The 17,196-nt window shown below is 38.0% G+C and overlaps 1 pseudogene; it reads left to right on the top strand.

Annotated features, from left to right (window-relative positions):
• The first annotated feature begins 5,242 nt into the window (after window positions 1–5,242).
• LOC114895319 lies at window positions 5,243–7,545 on the top strand (annotated as a pseudogene).
• Window positions 7,546–17,196: the final 9,651 nt, after the last annotated feature.

Consider the following 17,196-nt stretch of genomic DNA (forward strand, 5'->3'; position numbering starts at 1 on the left):
TCCCCTCCCCATATCCTCAAGTCCATTCTCTAGTAGGTCTGTGTCTTTATTCCTGTCTTACCCCTAGGTTCTTCATGACATTTTTTTTTCTTAAATTCCATATATATGTGTTAGCATACGGTATTTGTCTTTCTCTTTCTGAGTTACTTCACTCTGTATGACAGACTCTAGGTCTATCCACCTCATTACAAATAGCTCAATTTCGTTTCTTTTTATGGCTGAGTAATATTCCATTGTATATATGTGCCACATCTTCTTTATCCATTCATCCGATGATGGACACTTAGGTTGTTTCCATCTCTGGGCTATTGTAAATAGAGCTGCAATGAACATTTTGGTACATGACTCTTTTTGAATTATGGTTTTCTCAGGGTATATGCCCAGTAGTGGGATTGCTGGGTCATATGGTAGTTCTATTTGTAGTTTTTTAAGGAACCTCCATACTGTTCTCCACAGTGGCTGTATCAATTTACGTTCCCACCAACAGTGCAAGAGGGTTCCCTTTTCTCCACACCCTCTCCAGCATTTATTGTTTGTAGATTTTTTGATGATGGCCATTCTGACTGGTGTGAGATGATATCTCATCGTAGTTTTGATTTGCATTTCTCTAATGATTAATGAAGTTGAGCATTCTTTCATGTGTTTTTTGGCAGCCTGTATATCTTCTTTGGAGAAATGTCTATTTAGGTCTTCTGCCCATTAATTCAAAAAAAGAAACTATCTCACAAGCACTATTCACTGGCAATAATACAATATTACAAGAAATTAATATCATTGGGAAAAAATGTCATTTTTTCCCAAATTAATTAACAGATTTGACCATTTCAGTGAGATTTTTATTGAGAGAAGCCTTTAGAAAATTCCTCTATATTTCATCCCGAATTAAAGTTTAAAAATAGTAACAAATGCAATTGTGAAAAATGGGAGAAAAAGAGGGTTGCTTCCAACAATTATGTAATAAAATTAAAATATTATGTAACTGGCATAAGATTGACAGATCAGTGATATAGAATAGATAACCTCAAAATAGACCTTAGTGTAAAGAAGGATTTAATTTTTTGTTTGTTTGTTTGTTTTTTTGTTGCGGTACGCGGTCCTCTCACTGTTGCGGACTCTCCCGTTGCGGAGCACAGGCTCCGGACGCGCAGGCTCAGTGGCCATGGCTCACGGGCCCAGCCGCTCCGCGGCATGTGGGATCTTCCCGGACCGGGGCACGAACCCGCATCCCCTGCATCGGCAGGTGGACTCTCAACCACTGTGCCACCAGGGAAGCCCTCTTCCTGATTTTTTTCCAGATTTTCCAAAGCTATCATCTCCCAGATTTTCCATAGTAATGGTCAAAATAGTTGGCTGCTCACTGTACAAAGAGAAGAGTCAAGGCTTGAGACAGTATAGGTTCTGATATGTGAGTTCATGCCGATTTCCTCCATGCCTCCTGATTGAATGCTGGGAGTAAGTGCCAGCTCACAGCTGATCAATTTCTTTCCTCCTGTCATTGAAAATGTTTAAAATTTACATTTCTCTCAAGAATCCTAAACTCATCTTCTCAAATAAACAGAGGGAAAGTGCTCTTCCTTCTTCACTGATTCCTAATCTAAATGCAGTTTATAGCTTGCTATATACCAGACCTGCTATATACTATCCATGAAATATAGAGGAGTATAACATAGGCTTTATCACTTGTATATTAAACTCACTGCTTTGAATATGTTTTATAAGTCAAGGTGCTCGGTTCGTATAGAGCCCAGCATCATGCAGATACACAGCACAGTCAATGCTTTCTTAAACAGTCAGTGCTTTCAAATCCACACAGGCTTTGGGAAATCATGTAGTGAAGTCTTTGTGAATATTTCCGGGAAACCAGGTATCTTTTCTTAGCTTTGAGAATGGGGGGAATATTTAGTGGCATAAAAACAATATTGATTTCCGCAGGATCTCTGCAGCATTTCTTTAGCCTTGTTATAAACCAGGCACCCAGAAGTGGGTTCCATGATGCATTGTAGCATGTCACATTCCTTCCAAAAGTACTCCACACAGACAGTTGCTTTCACTGAACAAAATCATTCTGGGAACATGCTAAATTAGTTCATTCTCCTGTATTATCTTCACCTTCTATGATTCAAGAGGGATGGAGGGGGCTTCCCTGGTGGCGCAGTGGTTGAGAGTCCGCCTGCCGATGCAGGGGACACGGGTTCGTGCCCCAGTCTGGGAAGATCCCACATGCCGCGGAGCGGCTGGGCCTGTGAGCCGTGGCCGCTAAGCCTGCGTGTCCTGAGCCTGTGCTCCGCAACGGGAGAGGCCACAACAGTGAGAGGCCCACGTACCGCAAAAAAAAAAAAAAAAAAAAAAAAAAAATTTAAAAAGAGGGATGGAGGGAGGATAGAGAGATGGGGAGAGAAAGGAAGGAAAGAAGGAAGGGAGGGAGGGAGAAAGGGAGGGAGAAAGAGAAGGAGGAGAGGGGAAGGACAGAAGGGAAGGGGGAGGGGGAGAGAAGGGAAGGGGGAGGGGGAGAGAAGGTAAAAAACAAATTGCCCTCCAATAGGTTAATAAGAACTGCTTGATTTCAAATCTGAAGACAAGACTACTTCTCTAATGTTTGAATACCTCACTGTACAATGGGAATAGTAATAGATTGAAGGCATGCAAAGTTCTAGTGTAGTGCTTGGCATATAATAAGCGGAAATAAATGTGTTATCTCTTTGCACCTCCTCAGATTCTTCTGAGGCTCAGCCACTTGCTCTGACACAGTCACAAGCATCCAACTCAGCTTATGCTCTGGTGATCCCTTGTCTAGAGCCAACCAATCTGACCAGACGCAAACCTGGAATCTGTGGTTTTTCTCACCACTTCCAGACTTGAATGTAACAGCACACTGAGGAGTATAAAATCTAGGTTCTGAGCAGCTGTCTAATGGGTAAGTGTGTTGGTTGGGGTGGGTGTTTTAATGGAAGAAATTTGACCAATAAGAAAGAAGAGGAGATGCAGACATCAGTCAGATAAAGTCTGTCTCCCTCTTTTCCTCCCACCTGCTGTTCTAAGGCAGTTTCACCAAGTTGTCTGATCAGAGATACCAAGTGACCAAGTGGATGCACCTCGCAAGCCACTGTCTTTGTCTCTTTTAGGTTTATCCTAAAGCAGAAGCCAGCGAGGTAACACTTCACCTACCTTTGCTTCCCATCCTTAGCAACTTCACTTCCCCCTTTCTTACTTTCACTACCCTGAAAATTGTACCCCACAAATGAAGCATCACCTCTCAATCCTTGACTCAGGCTCTGTTTTCTATGGACAGTTGAATATGACTATTTTTATTAATAAAATAGTTCTACCATTTACACTCCCATGCCCAGCCCTCAACAGTTGGTCAGGCCATCTTTATTTTTAACTGTACTTAAACCAGTTAAAGTCCTATAAAATATCTGCCATGTCATGAATCTAGTGCTTCTTGGGGCATTATGCTAGAATCCCACCCACATATTAATATCAAAGAAAAAAAAAAGCTTTCTTGTACTTCAAAATGTTTCATTTAGGAGACGCAAAATTCACACTTTCCCTGTCTTTTCCAGATGTGATTAACTACCCCTACTAATCCCTTTTGCTCTTTTAGACATGTTTTTCAAAGCCCTTTACTAACTCCCACCTTCAAGTCCTAGCCGCTGCCAAAAATAACACCCCTGCCCACCTCTGCCAGCTACCTCCTTCCCATCATTCAGTCAGGCTCTGAGATAAGACCTATTCCAGAGGGCCTCGCCTGCCTAAAATGGTAGGGATTATGTAATCACTACCCATGCTGCCCCTAGCACTAATTTATACTTTTCCTTTATGTAATATACATATCACATATGTCCCTGCTCCAGTGTTTTATGTATTGATTCCAGTAAAATACAAAACATTTTTGTAGTTTCTATGAGTTATACTTAGATACCTTCCATGATCGCCAGCACTGGAGCTACCAAGACCTTGATAAAAGGGGAAAAATCAGCCTTCTGGAAAGACTCTCCAGATACTATGATTAAAATTCAGTGCATAAAAGCTAAACAATTGTAATTCTTTCATTAATGACCATCTTGAAATATCACTTTTCTATTAGACAGAATTCTGACAGACTGAGTAGAGATCAAATACAGTGCAGGCTCTACCACTTATCAGCTCCTTCCTGACAGAAGGCAAATCACTCAACATTTCTCAGCCTCAGTTTCCTCCTTTGCAAATAGAGATGATTGTACGTACTTATGCACCTGCTGTGAGGAAAAAGTATACTTTAAATTTAAAGCACTTGGGGACTTCCTTGGCAGTCCAGTGGTTGGGACTTTGCCTTCCAATGCAGGGGTTGTGGGTTCGATCCCTGGTCGGGGAGCTAGGATCCCACATGCCTTGTGGCCAAAAAAAAAAAAAAGAACAGAAACAATATTGTAACATGTTACAATATTGTAACATAATATTAAAGTCTTCAATAAAGACTTTAAAAATGGTCCACATCAAAAAAAATCTTTAAAAAAATGTAAAGCACTTGGCAGTCATTATTAGTGGTATGAGTGGTAATAGTAGCATTTTCAGAAACCTCCCAATTTCTTAACTATCACTAAAAGTTATAATGACTTCATCTCAGTGAAATATTCTAATAAACGTCCTATTCATCATTTGAATTTAGACTGTGCTGTTTTTAAGTTTACGGACTTGTATCTTGTTTATTTTGCTATGTTTTTTTGAATTGATTCTGTATTTAATGAATTAGATAGTACTTGAAAGTTTCCCTTATTTTAAGCTGGCTCTGAATCTAAGACCACACTGCAATGGACGAGTTCCTTATCTGTTGGATAATTATTCTTACCAACTAATGGACTTTGACAGCTCCGTAAGACAGCTAAGTATAAAATGCTAGATTTTAAGAATCCATGAAGAGAACTTCCCTGGTGGTGCAGTGGTTAAGAATCTGCCTGCCAATGCAGGGGACACGGTTCGAGCCCTGGTCTGGGAAGATCCCACGTGCCGCAGAGCAGCTAAGCCTGTGCGCCACAACTACTGAGCCTGCGCTCTAGAGCCCATGAGTCACAACTACTGAAGCCCGCATACCTAGAGCCCGTGCTCCACAACAAAGAGAAGCCACCGCAATGAGAAGCCCACGCACCGCAACGAAGAGTAGCCCCCACTCACCGCAACTAGAGAAAGCCCGCACGCAGCAACGAAGACCCAACGCAGCCAAAAATTAATTAATTAATTAATTAAAAAAGAGGCCTCCCGCGTCATGTCGGCCCAGGGCGACTGCGAGTTCCTGGTGCAGCGAGCCCGCGAGCTGGTGCAGCAGGACCTATGGGCTGCCAAGGCTTGGCTGATCACGGCCTGCAGCCTCTACCCTGCCAACTTCAACATCCAGGTTTATTTGAAACTCTTCCTGGTCGGGTCCGGTGTGAAATGTTACTACAGGTTACGGAACAATGCTTCAACACTTTGGAACGATCAGTGTTGCTTCTACTTTTGAGACGATTCCCTGAAACAGTGGTACAGCATGGAGTTAGCCTTGGGGAGGCACTGTTGGAGGCTGAAACTATTGAAGAGCAAGAATCTCCTGTTAACTGTTTTAGAAAATTATTTGTGTGTGATGTCCTTCCTCTAATAATTAACAACCATGACATTCTGTTGTCTGCCAATTTGGTGTATAAGTACTTGAACAAAGCAGCTGAATTTAATATCAATTATGTCACTAGATCTACTCAAATAGAGAGTCAGCATCAAGGTGCCCAAGAAACATCTGATTTAATGTCACCGAACAAACGTAGCTCTCAGAAGTACATAATAGAGGGGCTGACTGAAAAATCATCCCAGATCGTGGACCCTTGGGAGAGGTTGTTTAAGATTTTGAATGTTGTTGGAACGCAATGTGACTGGCAGATGGATAAAGGAAGACGAAGCTATGGTGATATTTTGCATAGAATGAAGGAGCTCTGCAGATACATGAACAACTTTGATAACGAAGCTCATGCGAAATATAAAAACCAAAGTGGTTTATTCCGCTATGTTGGTCTTCTTTAAGAATGCATTTCAGTGTGTCAACAGCACACAGCAGTCTCTGTTCCAAGGTCCTAATGCCCCTAGCCAAGCTCCACTGGTTCTTCTGCAAGACATATCAAATGTATATGGTGATGTAGAAATTGATCGCAATAAACACATAAAAAGAGGAAACTAGCTGAGAGGAGAGAAAAACCCATGAGTTCGGACGATGAAGACTGTTCAGCAAAAGGAAGGAATCGTCACATTGCTGTCAATAAGGCAGAACTTGCTAACTCAATCGAGGTGTTGGAAAGCTTTAAGCTGGCCAGACAGAGCTGGGAGCTGCTCTATTCCCTGGAATTCCTTGACAAGGAATTTACAAGAATTTGTTTGACGTGGAAGACGGATACTTGGCTTTGGTTGAGAATCTTCCTCAATGATATGATCATCTATCCGGGTCAATATAAAAAGGCCATAGCGAGCCTGCACCACTTGGCAGCTCTCCAGCTGACACTCATCCAGCTGGCGACCTTCCACTTTGCCTTGGGGGAGTACAGAATGACCTGTGAGAAAGTCCTTGTTTGATTGATTGATTGATTGATTGATTTTTGGCTGTGTTGGGTCTTCGTTTCTGTGCGTGGGCTTTCTCTAGTTGCGGTGAGCGGGGGCCACTCTTCATCTCGGTGCGCGGGCCTCTCTTGTTGCGGAGCACAAGCTCCAGACGCGCAGGCTCAGTAGTTGTGGCTCACGGGCCTAGTTGCTCCGCGGCATGTGGGATCTTCCCAGACCAGGGCTCGAACCCGTGTCCCCTGCATTGGCAGGCAGACTCTCAACCACTGCGCCACCAGGGAAGCCCCAAGTCCTTGATTTGATGTGCTACATGGACCTCCCCATCCAGGACGGAGGCAAGTCACAGGAAGAACGCTCAAAAATAAAGCCCAAGTTTAGAAAAGGTTCATATCTGAAGCTTCTGCCTTGTACCAGCAAGGCTATCATGCCCTATTGCCTGCACTTAATGTTAGCTTGTTTTAAGCTTAGAGCCTTCTCAGACAGCAGAGACGACATGGTGCTGGGGCATGTGATCGTGCTGCTTCAGCAGGAGTGGCCGTGGGGAGAGACCCCCTTTTCTTGAAAGCCGTCAATAAGATTTGCCAGCAAGGAAACTTCCAATATGAGAATTTTTTCAATTATGTTACAAATATCAACATGCTGGAGGAATTCACCTACCTGAAAACTCAGGAAGGTGGGAAGATCCATCTGGAACTATAGCCCAATCAAGGAATGCTGAGCAAGCACCACATGGTCACCCGGGGCATCACCAAGGGCGTGAAGGAGGCCTTCCGCCTGGCCATGGAGTGCCAGGTGTCCCGCTGTGAGGAGAAATTGATGCTGGTGCTGTACAGGTTCTGCGTCAACGAGAAGATCTTGCTGCTCCAGACTCTGGCCTCACCGGCCCTCCCGCCAGAGGCAGCCCACAGTCGCGGGGCTCTGGGGAGACATAAAGCGCGGCTGAGCGTTGCGTCATCGCTCTTCAAAAGAAGAAGACCATCGGTGTTTTAACTCATTGGTTGCTTAGAAGTAGTTCCCAACAGTCCAAGAAGCTGTTTCTATTTTTGTCATATTTTGTAATTTTTGTAAAACAAAAGAACCTGTTTTGTAAGTAAAATCATCCTAAATTTGAAAAAAAAAAAAAGAATCCATGAAGAAATAAATTGTATTTGTTTGTTCCCAAATCAGCCAAAAAATTTTGTACAGAGCCTGTCTGGCACATACATGAATGACTGAATAAATAAAAGAATAAATGAGCAATTGAAAAAAATTTATCCTAAGTGTAAGGGGAACCAGTTTGTGCTTACATCCATTATTAATTATTTGTGATTTAGAGTATCTTCCAAATCCATTTTTGAAACAAACTCTAAGGACACCAAAGTGTCAATCAAAAAGATTGATTGTCCCCCAGACTCCTGGTTGATTGATACTTATCTTTGCAATTTTTATTCACTGATCATAGCTTTAGATTCAGTGGAAAGGAAAAAGCTGTGAAGCACTCTGAATTGACCCCAAATTAAAACTTTTATTTGGCTTCTATTCAGGAATGCAGAGAATGAAAAACCCTGGCTCTCCTCTGAAGCTTTCCCTGACACATACACTCCCACCCACTCCCCCATTCATCACACCTCTGGCTTACTCTTATCTTTGCATGTATTATAAAGCAGAACAAATACTTGTTACATGTTCTGTGAGCAGCTGGAGGCCAGGAACCAACAATGAATCCATTTCTTTCTCCCTAGTGCATGGGATATATATTGAATTTTGGGGGTGGGGGGAGATTGACTGGGTCCTCAATAAACATAGAACTATTGAAACGATCAAGCTTGTGATCTATCTTCTACTACTAATTCCACCTGCTCCTTGATGAAAGCTCAGTAAGCTTACTGCAGGGTGGATGTGAACAGTAATTAAGCATGATGGCAACTGTTGAGCCCTTAAGCTCTACCCATCTCCAAATTAACATGTAGATCACTTATTAACACTTATGGGACAGTCTAAGAGACGAAGACTGCCTGGAACTCAATCTTCAAAATGTTCCCAAGGTCCACCTCCTTCATGAAGCCCTCGTAGACCAACCCAACCACTTTACTCCTATCTAAATGCTTAGCATGGAATCTTTACATATTTATGAAACAAGAAGGTTATTATTAAACAAATATAAAATAAGCAAACACATTTATTGTTTATATCATCTTTTAGATGTTTAATTATATGCTGTCTTATGGTGACTTTTTTCATTATTATAACTTCTTGAAATATCTGGGTTTTTTTTAATCTTATGATTAACTATTGATGTATTAGGATGGCCATTGCTAACTACCGGATAACTGTGGGGATAAGGACCCTATCTCCTCTTACTATGTTTCCCTGCCTAGTGTCAGCGCAAAGCCTTGCATATATTGAGAGCTGGTGTTAAATGCATGTTTGTTGAAATAAAAACATGCATGAGAAATCTCTCTTTTTTAGTAATTCACATCGAATGGAAGAAACAGCTGTCTGTAATGAAGAATTTTACATTCTTTCCCAAATTCTATTTCTATAGATAATACAAAGTAAAGAGATGTTTGACTCTTGCTCTTAGGTTAGCAAATCAAATCGAAATTATTGTCAAATCCTTTGAAGATTCACTTAAGTAATATTGCTGAAGTTTTCTCAGTGAAGGGAAAAATGTTCAAGATAATAATAATGCATTAATAGTTGTTGTGTCCTTGCTATGGATCGGTACTTTATTAGTGTTTCATAGTGCTCATAACAACTCTATGAGATAGCTACTACTATTGATGTCATTTTCATAGATGAAGAAACTGAGACCCAGGAAGGTTAAGGAATTTGTCTGAGATAGTAAAGCTCATACCTGATAGGACTGGCATTCATTCAAACCGAGCAGTCACACTCTACCACTCTTGTTCTTAACACTATACTAAACCTGCCTCTGAGAAGTTTCATTCTTCTCAGATTATGCCGATTATAGTCACAATATCATTTAAAATTCCCAAATCAAATTTACAAAATCACTGATGTACAAGGCTGAACGCTAGCGTTCACTGCTGTCTGGGTGGGGATGTTACATAACGTTTACAATTGTCCAACTGACAATGTGATATACATTCTTTTTGTTTGTTTGTTTTTGACTGCAGAGCCCGGCTTGTAGGATTTTAGTTCCCTGACCAGGGAATGAACCTGGGCCCTCGGCAGTGAGAGCACCAAGTCCTAACCACTGGACGGCCAGGAAGTTCCCAAGCATATGATATACATTCTGATTTGAGAATCAAAAGTGAAGGTGCTTGTACAATTAAGTTTACATACCCCTTAATTAGACTTGTCTTTAAATTGTGGTAAAGAAACATCTATAAGCACTTTTAAGTTTAGAAAGTCAGAGCAGTGATATAAATTCAAAATCTGAGAGTTTATACAAATCAAAATTGAAAAGCATAAAGAGTCTGTCTACATGAACAGTCTCCATGGTGATAATTTTGCAAAATACTGGAAAAACATTCAAGGTATTTAGAAAGACTATAAAGATGTTTTAGGAAGATGGCACAAAAAATACTTTCTCATGAGCAGATAGGGAGTCTAACTTGGAATTTCAAATTACCTTTTTGTATGATGCATTATTTAATAAATGTTAGCATTAATTTTTAAAGAGTTTAATTTGCATACCATTACTGGGCCAAATGGTTGACGAGGATCACAATTAAAGAAAGATGCGCCATTCATTTTACTAAGAAGAAAAAATCCAACGAAGTCAAATCTTCATCATTAAACTGAATAAAGGCAGCCTGTAACTGCCAAAAATGTAGAACTCCCTGGCAGATGCAATTTAGCTCCCGTGATTATTTAAATCAAACACTTTTATGTATGACCCTAAGCAAAAGCTCAATATCTTCTCAAGGAATATGTATTTTTTAAAATACTATGGACTTCAGAGGGGAAGAAAAGGCATTAGAAAAGAAAAGCAAATTAGGGAATAGGGTCTGGGAATATAAATATAATTTGAAAGAGTATGCCATCACAATGTTAACCATGGACAGAAAACACTCATGCAAAATGGAAGACACTTCACTAGCACATTAAATAACATTTAGTTCCAACATGATTCAGTGTTTAGTCCACAGAAGTTATACAGAAAACAGACCTAAAAACCAGTGTCATGTAGTTTATCATCTAAACAAAATTTATTGTTATCACATGCACCCCTCCCATAATCTTCTAAAGGAAAACTTACTATTTACAGAGTTATTATGTGCTGGGCAAAGGACTGATATTTATATGCTGAATGACAAACACATGGTATATATGTGGTATAAGTTAGTGTATAACTAACTTATAACTAACTAACTAACACATGGTATAAGTTAATGTATGACCTGCTTGTAATAAGCTGCCAACCAAGCATACCTGGAGGGCTGGGGCAGGGTCTGGAAGTACCTATCCTGCAAGATGTCAATTCTTCACAAGGATGATCGTTCACACCCTGGTTCTGAACATTTGTTGGACACTAAGTACAATTTGCCTGCTGTAATGGATGCTTGTTTTCATCATGAGCTTTGTGTAGCTGTTAGACTTAAAAAAACTCAAGATGCATTGTCTCACCTTTAGCTGTGTCTATCAGAACACAGAATAGGTGGAGATTCCAATGGTATGGAAGCAAACATCTCAAGCTCACACCACATTGGAACCACAATGGCAATGACCCCATATTTAGGCAAAAAGCCCAATACCTTTTGTGGGGGAGGGGTTGGAGAGGTCCTTTTTTGTTTCAGATAACTTTAAATTGTGATCAAAGTAATTCATTTTCACTCTAGGAAAACTGAAAAATAAATGTTTGAAGAAAAAACAAATCATGATAGCTATCAAGAGACAACTACTAAAACATTTTGGTGTTAAGACTCCCAATATTTTTTCTATACACACATGTGCAGTAGAATCCCTTCTATCTGATAGCCACCAGTCTTTGGTTAATCAGAAAAAGGTTTTATAAGGTGCAGAACCTTTAAAAATTATACATATATGATATGTAAGTTTAATTTAATTAATAAGTGTTTCTTCACTAATCTTTTCATATAGAACCAAGCTATTTTTCTGACCACAGGTCTTCTGATGGGAGCTCCAGGTCATCTTTATAACATAAATCATCTTCCTAATGAACCATAAATGATCTCTAGATTGGTTTTCTTAAAATGGGAACAATAATATAAAGACATACACAAATCTCAGTGTAGAATTCTAGAATTTAATCATTTCCCCCAGTGTTGCACAGTTTTCTTGTCCACGCATAATTTGAGCAAATCCTCTTACCTACTCAAAATTAATTGACTTTTCCCAAAGAATTCTACGTATTTAACATAAACAATTACTCTGTTTTAGCACTCATAGTTTACTAGACATTTTAATCTGTAATTAGGCTTTGTAATTATAGGACCAAGGAAAATGATATTAAGATATAAAAACACATCTGACTCCAAATCTATATATAAATCAACAGGTGGAATAAAAATGTGGCTATCCTAGGGAGCTGCCAGCTCTCCATAAGTATTGACATCAGTAAAGATAAGTTACAAAAGGAAGAGGGAATATCTGATGCTTCTGTTAAGTAGAGGTCAGGTAAAAGAGCTTCTCTACAGTTAATTTTATAAATTGGGATCATATGCTCTATCATATATCAACATCAACATATTCTTTTTAATCATCCACATATTTTGTGAGAATTTTCCCACATCACTGATTATATAAAATGTGATTTTTTATACAGCAGTGTAGAATCTGTTACTATACACTATAAAATATTCAACTAATCCCCTATTGTTGGGTATTTAAGTTACTGCTGCTTTTTCTATCACATAATACTACAGTCTGATGTGTACTTCTATTTTCTTAAACTATATTCCTAGAATATTGAATTAATCAATGAAGTAAATATTTTAAAGGTATTTGATACCCATTTCCAAATTGATTATCAGAAATATTTTTATTATCTATCATCACTACTCTGTGAGATTGCATGTTTACAAACCTTAATATCTAGTATTAATCTATTTCTTGCCTTTTCCAATTTGGTATTGAAAAGACTGTGACACTAAATTTGCATTTTAATTAAAATGAGTTTTATCATTTTCTTGTTAGATATATGTTATAAATATTTATTTTCAGGTGGTTCTTTGCTTTTAGTTTTACATATGGTGAATTTTATTTTTATGTCAATAATATTTTAGATTTAGATTTTACTTTTATGTTATGAATTTTTAGATTTCTTAGATAGTCAAATGCCCATCAATTTTTTTCTTTCCATGTTCTTTTTAAGTTTTGAAAAGCATACTCAAAATCAGATAAATACATCCCACATTTTCTAATAATTGTATAGTGTTATCATTTTAACTCTATAACACATTTTGAATGCATTCTGTCATAAGCTATAGGGTAGAGATAATTTGACTTTTTCCAAATTAATAAATTAATTTGGGACAAGTTGACATGCTTACTGTATTATATTCCCATTCAAGAACAAGAAATTTCTGTCTTAGCCAAGAATATGTGGAATAATTATGTATAAATATTAGGCCCCAAAATAAATTTTAGTTAAGTAAAATTTAATAAAATTTAAAATTGTTAAAGTATTTTAAACTCATGTAAATTTTCTTATTTTTCTAAGTCTGAACTAAGTTCTATTTCAAACCACTATTCTCAGTCTCTTTAGGGGGGTCTCAACACAAACACGCTTTCGGCTTACAACCAAGGACTTGCAGGTCTGGAATCTTTTCTATTTCCAGTCTCCTCTCAGAGGATGAGGAATGAGAGGGCTTTTAAATTCACCCTCACCAGGGGGGCTCAAGGATTCTGCAGTGCCTCAGGCCCATCTGCCTAGAAATCCCTTTCTTTCTGCTCCTCTGATAAGCTAAGTATTGGGAACTCTATAAGGCTGGCTACTTCTCAGAGTTCCACCCAGAAAGATATGCACAAGTCACATTGTCTTTTTAATTGCAAATCTACCGGGGTTCTGTTGGTTCACCCGCACTCTGGGATTTGGCCTGGGAGGAGCTGAGCACATATTCCCTTCTCAAGGATTCATCACGGCAGAGCCCTTTCGCTCTTCTCTGCCTTTTTCTTGCACCACCCATGAAATCTTTATCTAGACTGGATGTGAGACCATCTGGCTCTTCATCTATTTACTCCAAAGACTGTTTTTTTGCATAGACTTTATGCTTGCTTTGAGTCCTTTAACGTTGAGAACTTGTAAAAACCTAGTTTCTTGTGGTTTAAATTCCTTTTCTCTCAAGACTGTTAGCTCTGTCATGAGTTCCAAAACCAAAAATTGACAGCTTTGATTTCTGTTCTGTTTTGGTGTTGATGATCTGAAATAATGAGCATGGAATAGCTCACTCTTTTATGGACTGGAGTGGGAGGAGTGAGAAGGGTCATCAACTGATAGGAATTACCAGGAATATAGAACACATTATTAAGATAAACTTGCAGACATATCAATTATCTCTTAAAATTGAACTATAGATTCAATGCTTTACCAGTCAAAATCCTACCAGACATTTGAAAGAAATTGACCAGTTGATTCTAAACTTGACATGGAAATGCAAAAGGCCAAGTTTAACCAAGAAAACTCTAAAGAAGTTCATGTGGGTGAATTAAAGACATTTTTTTAAAAGGCCTTCTCTAATGTCAACATAATTTACCTTAGAAAGGAAAAGTCTTTCTCCCTGCTTGCCCCTATTTGAGCTGAACCCAGCCATGGAGGTAAAGAAGAGACAGAAGTAGTGGCAGGAGTAATATCAGTAGCAGAAAGAAGGGTAGAGGCAGAAACTGACACAAGTACGATAAAGATACGTGATTAATTAAGGGTCTCAGGGCACCACTACTCTCTGGGGTCAATAACTTTTCCTCTCTAAACTTCATTCAGTGGCCTCACACTTCTACTTTACCTTCAAGCTGTAGTCTCAGAGAAGGTCCCAATACATTTACATTATGTTGTGAAAGAATGAAATTGATCATAATCCTTCCATTCCTCTCTATCCCTACCCTGCATTCCTTTGTTTATCTCTTCTACAAACATTGAAGAAATAATGTTCATTCTATGTCCTTCATTGCTTCCATTATAACCCACTTTATTATTACTGAATAAAAGATGTGGAATTCGAATTTAGAGCAATAACATACTCAGAAAATACAATCCTTTGAATTCCATTCTTATAATTAAAAGATATAAACCAAAATGTTCAACTTTTTAAATCTGAGGTAATGTCTTAACTACTGATGGTTTCAACTTGCCAACAGCAGATGAGTGGATAGCCAAAATAAGCAAGTAAACATTGGGAAATTCTGAATCCCATCACTTAACGTCCCTCATAAAGAATGTAACTCTTCAGAAGTAAATTCATTTTCCATAGGGAAAATATGACTCACACTGACCACATTAATATAAGGACAATATTAGAGGTATCTGTGGAGTACTAGGCTTTTTCCTGAAGTTTGTCAGACCAAGAATCATTCTCATTACTTCTATGGAAAAACAACCTAAGTTACAAATAACCAACTTGAAGTAAAATTTTTAAATTATTTTTTCTGATTTGCCAGTGGATAGTTGTCTAACCAGCTGGAGGTTAAAATTTTCTCTGTTGAATTAAAGTTAGAAGCCAGCTTGTTTTTAAGGCAGCCGCTGTACAAATCAACAGTCGCTTTTGTGTGTATGTGACTTTATTCCATAGTTAAGGGTGTACAGGCAGAGAACCAATGCTTTAAAGTATGAAGGCAGAACAAGTATCCAGTTTTACTTACCTCCATGAAACAATTCATTTCTCTATTTTACTGTCTAAGTTTCTTGAGTTACTATTATGATAGTAAGATAATAATTTTAGTCAATTACAAAGTTGCAGCACAATTTACATGCAGGCATGGAAATGTTTTTAATTTGAACTAGTTACTGGATGAAGCTTTTAAGTGTCTGTAATATCACAGAGACAAGATATATGACAAATGCAAAATAAATTAAATTTTGTATTACTGAAGAAGTTGACACAATTACCAGAGTTGCAGTCTGGTCATCTTTCCTTAAAAATAACTGAACTTGCATAACAGAGGGCAAAAGTTCACGTTTCTGAACTGGGGGAAATTCATTTCAATGAAATCAGGAGAGATATGTATTCAGCCACCAGTGGTGCCAAGGAAATTTTTCAATATTTGGCTTACAATTTTAGAAATTACTGTAAAATATTTCAAATATGCACAGTAATTTTTAAGATAAATTAATTAACCTTAAGGAGAAAGAACAGAGACCAGGAATCAAATTCTTATTTTGGCAGCAAGAATCTGTGTGACTTTGGAAAATTTCTCAAGAGATCTGTTCTTAAATGTCTTTATTTGTATAACTAAATAATCTTCTAGGCCCACTGAAGCTTTAACATGTCAGGATTAGAACAAATTATACATTCTAAAGGAAGGGAAAAATAACATATATAAATGGTGGTTTCTGTAACATAGGAAGGACAGTCAGTCAATCTTTATGGGAATACCTAATATTCTGAAATATGTTTGTCTCTAAAAAATTACCTATGATATTAGCAGCCACAACAATAATAATTATAATAATAATGGCAGCAACATTATTGCATGTCATTTATGTGCCGGGCACTTCACTAACCATTTCACATAGGATACCTTTTAAAATCTTCGTAATAGCAATATGAGGCAAGTACATTAATATCTCTATTGTATAGATGTATAAACTGAGGCTTGGAGAGGTTAAGTAAGCTTCCTAAAGTCAACCAGACAGAAAGTAGCAGAAACAGTTCTTAATCCATATCTCTCTGACCCAAAATTCTTTTAACACTGATGTCAATAGCCTCTCTGCAGAGAAAATTTTAGTATTTTATACCTTATTTATTCATTGGCTTTCATCAAAAAAAGTAGGCATCCCTACTCTGAAAGTTAAATTTTCTCTAAAACTTAGTATTATGTTTTGTTACGAAGCCTTCTAAAAGAATATTTAAAGAGAGAATAATAATTTTTAAATATATAAGGCTGTCCAAAAAAGTAAAATATACTCATTTTAAGGTAGTATAATGTTTAGTTGAAAAAATGTCAACTCAAAATGGTATCAGTTATCTGAATATAACATAGCAGAACTTAAATACCCATTTTTATCAAACTGTTATGTGTGATCAGAGTTTGAATTCCAAGTCAACCACTTAGCATCTGTGTGATTTTGAACAAGTAATTGATCTTCTCACACCTAAATTTGCTCCTATATGAAGTGAAGATGAAAAAATGTATTTCACAAAATTCTTTTGGAGATTTAGTGGCATAATATATATAAAAGCTCTTTGGAAAAGTTAAAGCACTAACCACACTTAATTGAGAGAACATCATGCAAGACTTTTTGTCTTTCTGACACTATTTCTCTGTAGAGGTTTCTGACTTAGAATGAATAGATTAAACATTAAAAATATTGACAAAGCTAGAGTGAACATGTCTGAGGACATCAGTGTTCTTCTAAACTGTTGCTGTGGTCTCAATTGATATAAACTTTTGACAATCTCTTTTGAAATTTTGAAATATGCCTAGCCTTTGATCCATCATTTCCACTATGGGAGTTTATCTTAAAGGAGCATTCGCCAAGTTTTCAAAGCACTGAAAGGTTTTTTATAATAACAACAA

The sequence above is a fragment of the Monodon monoceros genome, unplaced genomic scaffold, assembly GCF_005190385.1.
Source record: "Monodon monoceros isolate NGI ecotype Baffin Bay Population unplaced genomic scaffold, NGI_Narwhal_1 Super_Scaffold_14, whole genome shotgun sequence".
Lineage (NCBI taxonomy): Eukaryota > Metazoa > Chordata > Mammalia > Artiodactyla > Monodontidae > Monodon > Monodon monoceros.